Below are 6,000 nucleotides of genomic sequence, written 5' to 3' on the forward strand. Positions count from 1 at the left end.
ACATGTTGGCATTCATGGTTTCCTCAATGAACTGTAGCTCCCCAGTACTGACAGCACTCATGCAGCCCCAGACCATGACACTCCCCCCACTATGCTTGACTGTAGGCATGACACACTTGTCTTTGTACTCCTCACCTGGTTGCTGCCACACACGCTTGACAACATCTGAACCAAATAAGTTTATCTTGGTTTCATCAGACCACAGGACATGGTTCCAGTAATCCATGTCCTTAGTCTCCTTGTCTTCAGCAAACATGTTTCTTTCTTGTGCATCATCTTTAGAAGAGGCTTCCTTCTGGTACGACATCCATGTAGACCAATTTGATGAAGTGTGCGGCGTATGGTCTGAGCACTGACAGGCTGACTCCCCACCCCTTCAACCTCTGCAGCAATGCTGGAACACTCATATGTATATTTCCCAAAGACAACCTCTGGATATGACGCTGAGCACGTACTTCTTTTGTCAACCATGGCGAGGACTGTTCTGAGTGGAACCTGCCCTGTTAAACCGCTGTATGGTCTTGGCCACCATGCAGCAGCTCAGTTTCAGAGTCTTGGGAATCTTCTTATAGCCTAGGCCATCTTTATGTAGAGCAAAAATTCTTTTTTTCAGATTCTCAGAGAGTTCTTTGCCATGAGGTGCCATATTGAACTTCCAGTGACCAGTATGAGAGAGTGAGAGTGATAACACCAAATTAAACATACCTGAGACCTTGTAACATTAACGAGTCACATGACACCGGGGAGGGAAAATGGCTAATTGGGCCCAATTTGGACATTTTGACTTAGGGGTGTACTCACTTTTGTTGCCAGCGGTTTAGACATTAATGGTTGTGTGTTGAGTTATTTTGAGGGGACAGCAATATACAAGCTGTACACTCACTACATTGCAATGTAGCAAAGTGTCATTTCTTCAGTGTTGTCACATGAAATGATATAATAAAATATTTACAAAAATGTGAGGGGTGTACTCACTTTTGTGAGATACTGTACCTGGAGGGGAGTTCCTATGTTCCTGGATAGGGGTCCCATCTTATTAACCCCCTTCAGTACTCCTAGCTGGGGGTCTTTTTTACCTGGAGGGGGGGTTTCTATGTTCTTGAATGGGGGTCCCCTCTTATCACTCCCCCCCCCCCTGCAGTTCTCCTAGTTAGGGACCTTCTTTAACTGAAGGGGGTTTCCTATATTCCTGCATGGGGGTCTAGTTTTATCACCCCTCCTGCAGTCCTTCTAGCTAGGGGTCTTCTTTGATTGGAGGGAGGTTCCAATGCTCCTATATGGGGTCCCCCTTATCAGCCCCCGCTCAGTCCTAGCTGCAGTCCTCCCAGCTGGTGGTGGTCTTTACTGGAGGGGGTTCCTATGTTTCTGGATGGGGGTCCCCTCTTATCACCCCCCTTCAGTTCACCCAGCTAGGGGTCTTCTTTAAATGGAGGGGAGTTCCAATGTTCCTGGATGGGGGTCCAGTCTTATCACCCCCCTGCAGTGTTCCTAGCTGGAAGTCTTCTTTAACTGGAAGGGGGAGTTCCTGTATTCCTGGATGGGGGTCCAGTCTTATCACCCCCTGCAGTCCTCACAGCTGGGGTCTTCTTTATCTGGAGGGGTATTCCTGTATTCCTGGAAGAGAGTCCCATTTGATCCTCCACCTGCAGTGCACTTAGCTGTGGGTCTTCCTTATCTAGAGGGGGTCCAATCGCTGGGATTCTCCCGGGTCTCTCTGTGTATTTATAGGCATAATATTTGTGTGTGTGTGCGTACCCCTGATGATGTCACATATGATGAAATGCATCGGGTCTAGCTATGCACACACACTACTACACATGCGTGGTTGATGTCGGCCATCTTAATTACTGGATATACTCATGTATCTATTACATGCTTCTCCCAATGCTTTTCTATGTGAGTGTTACTCTTTTTTTTTTTCAGTATATTAAATTTTAAATGAGATTACGCTATGTGGGTCATTTTATTTGCATGAAATCCTGGTAATCTGAGCGCTCCTTGGCGTATCCTTTCATGAATGAGGGACGCAGATGCTGCCATATTGTGTCTGGTATCTGATTGAGGGAACTTCATCCCAGAGATTTGGATTTTGCTTCCAGTTGTTCAAAAAAGTGAATGGGACCTACATTTGTAGGGGATCACTACATTAGGATAAGTGTGGTGTGAAATCACAGGCTGGTGGCATATTTGTACATTTTTCATCACTATTCACAGATAGGCAGCATTGATAGACAATACTGATAAGTACCGATAGGTGGCACTGATAGGCATCATTGATGAGCACTGATCGGCGGCATTGATGAGCACTGATAGGTGGCACTGATAGGCAGCACTGATGGAGACCTATAGGCAGCATTGATGAGAACTAATAGGTGGCACTGATAGGCAGCATTGATGAGCACTGATAGGTAGCATTGATGAGCACTGATTGGCGGCATTAATGAGCACTAATAGGTGGTACTGATAGGCAGCACTGATGGACACTGATAGGCAGCACTGATGGGCATTGATGAGCACTGATAGGCGGCACTGATAGGCGGTATTGATAAGCACTGATTTGTGGCACTGATAGGCAGCACTAATAGGCGGCACTGATCAGCGGCATTCATGAGCACTGATAGGTAGCATTGATAATCAGAACATCGATGACCAGAGCCCTGATTATCAGTGTAAACAATGTACTGACAGTCTTGCTGGTTAACAGCTCTCCTTTCCTCACACAGACACCACGTGGGAAAAAAGGAGTGCCGATAACCAACAAGTCTGTTTACATGTGATCAGCTGATCACATGGTAAAGGGCCACTGTGATTGTCCGAAGATCACAGCAGTCACAGAGTATGTTAGATGCGCGCCCCAGGGGGCATGTGGGAGGCAGGATTCTGGGGGGATGTCCATTTATGCTCTCCCAGAACTGGAAGCCCAGAGCTCGGATGGGGGACAGTGGGGCCCTTCATGGTTTCTTGCACCGGGGCCCTAAAGGTTCTAGTTACGCCTCTGCCTCAATCGCTGTGCTTCATTCAGTGACTTCCTGCGCATGCATGTGAGTCACATCAACACAGCACAGGGCAGGTATCATACTGTATTCTGAGCTGTGAGTAGGCAGGTGTAGTTTGTCCTCCATCCTGTAGGTGGTGCTGTGTCACAATGCAGATAGATTGGAGGCTCAGAGGAACATTGTTCCTCTTCAGACTCTGTAGGTGTCTCAAGGGAATCAGCTGTGATTGGATGCTAACTCCGGATGACCTTTGGCGGCCATCTTAAAGCGGAGTTCCACTAATTTTTGTGTTTATTAAAAGTCAGCAGCTACAAAAAGTGTAGCTGCTGACTTTTAATAAACACACACTCACCTGTCCTACAATCCAGTGATGCGGCCACCCGAAGCCTCGCTCCTCTCCCATTCCTCTCGGCGGTTCCGGCATCTCTACTGTGGGCACCTGGCTGTGACAGCTTGCGACTTCACAACCGGGTGCGCACTGCGCATACACGAGTCGCGCTTTGCATTGTGAATGGCCGGGCAGTCTTCTGGGACCTGTGACATGTCCCAGAAGATTGCAGGGAGAGAGGGGGATAGGAAAACATCCGCCCGAGCCACCTAGGCAGCCTGAGCGGAAGTGGGAGCGGGTACTAGTCAAATCTTAGTACCCGCCCCCCCCCCAAAAGAAAAAATGACATGCTAACTGTGGCATCTCAGGGGGTCAGCAATATTTAAAGTGGAAGTTCCACTTTTGGGTGGAACTCTGCTTTAAGTGAGGACAGTGCAAAAACATTGCAATGCCCTACTGGGTTTGGTGCACATTTGTGGAGTGGAAAGGCTAGGGACTGGTCTTACCCTGGAGAGGGAGAGCGGGCAAGAAAGCATTAGGACAGGATACGGACGCAGCTATCTTCTTCATGTTTCCTGTCACTGTCACTTTAGCTGCAATCTATTTGACCAGCTATCTATGTTGTCAGTCAGCAAACTCTCCAGCAGATGCCATTCTGGTAAAGTAGGCTGTACCTGAAATAGTGTTTTACTGTACGCCTGTGTAAATCACCGCTTCATATCTGCACCAGTGCTGAGTAATCTGCTGTTACAAATCAGTGATTCCTGTATGCCTTTATAATGCACCATGTGCCATTAATGCTTGGACTGTTGTACTGTATCTGACATCTGGACTGTGCTGTGTAGAAGCAAAGTATTAGCTACTGCAAGTGTTACTGTAAATATTACATCCATTGTCACTATAAGTACTTCACTAAATTTCTGCAATACTACAATATAAGAACTTTACCACCAATTGGTGTCTGTGTGAGTGCTTTCCCTTTGAGTACCACAGCTACAGGTCCCGTCCACATTTGCATGCTGACTCAGTTTATATTACTCTGACAGCATTTATGGTAGAAAAGACCATCAGGATCTCTTCTGATATAAAAACCCTGCCTAACAGCATTTATTTTTAAAACAGTATTAAACACAGAAACAAGCATTATATTACAGCTTACCACTTCTTAGATGTGATGACTGCATTTGTTTCTTTTTCAGGCTTTTTCTTATATTTTCTCCTAGTGACCAAGCAGATGTGGCAGTTAGAGGGTTGAGACAAACCGTTTACCGCTGAGAGAGGTGCCTTTAATGATCAGCTTTTATTTATTTATGTAAAACCTTTATTCCAAAAGGAAAATAAATATGTTGCTGTAACCACTTAAGGGCTCTTTCACACGGGCGTTCCTTTTTTTTTTGCCCGATCAGGTCCTTTTTTTTTTTTTTTTTTGTAACGGACACGGATGAGACTTGTGTCATCCGGTCCATATGTCCGTTTTTCATCCCATCCGTTTGCGGATGAAAAACTGACATAATGCATTTCTATGTAAATACGGATGTCTGCGGATGACACCACTGACATCCGTTTTTGCTTCTGTTCCGTTTTTTGAAAGGAAGAAAAAATAGGGTTCTCCTCCGTTCAAAAAAACTGAACTGAACTGAACTGACAAAAAACGGATGTCAGAGGATGATCATCCGATGACATCCGTATTTACATAGAGATACATTATGTCCGTTTTTCATCCGCAAACGGATGGGATGAAAAACGGACATACGGAACGCCCGTGTGAAAGAGCCCTTAGTCTTAGCTGAAGTTTTTCTTCAATTTGTTTAGTGTATCTAAATCTGCTAGTGCATCTAACACTCCCCTCCCCCAAAAACTGACAATGCTGCTGTCCAAAGATGACATCCAGAGCGGGGGCACTCTAATGCAAAAGGTGTTTTGCTTGTAAAATGACCAGGTGAAATCTTAGGGAAAAAGCCCTATAAAATAAAACAAATGCAGTCACCACATGCAATGATTGGTAAGCTGCAATATAATATATTTTTGGTAAGGTAGTTTTATTACCTGTTGATTCTGCCAGCAGATCAGCTATTTTTCTTCTTCTATGCTGTAATAGGGTGAAAAAGCTATTTGTTTTGCAGTAAAATTGTACATCAGTAATGTCACCCTGTGGGATGAAGTAAGCTTGGAAGGACATGTCATTTTAAATAGAATTTCCTGGCTCTACATCATGTCAGCACATTAATGGGGTCTGCTTCCTGTCCATTACCTGTATAGGACAACCGATGACAAATTGAGAGAGGTTCCCATGATCAGTGTTCTTAATTTGTCCTTGGTCTGGACTTCCTCTAATGCTTCAATTTCCTTAAGGTTATGTCCCCTTTATTATACCCCTTTTGGACAGAGTAGTCTTAGATGGACATGTAATTTTAAATAGACTTTACTAGTTCTGTCAGCACACAAATGGGGTCAGCTCTAGCCCCATTACCCATACAGAACAACCTCTGACAGATGACAAATTGAGAGGGCCTCCTACAGTGTTCTTCTTTTGCCCTTGCTCCAGACTTCCTCTAACACCACAATTTCCTTTTTTTTCTGGGTATGTCCCCTGCATCCTACCCAATTCTGGTTCTCACAGGATGTGCACCCTTTAGTTTAGGGGTCCCCAACCCCAGGGCCGTGAACCGGTGCTGG

Source organism: Pelophylax lessonae (genome assembly GCF_965119305.1).
Source record: "Pelophylax lessonae genome assembly, chromosome: 3".
In the NCBI taxonomy this organism is placed as follows: Eukaryota; Metazoa; Chordata; class Amphibia; order Anura; family Ranidae; genus Pelophylax; species Pelophylax lessonae.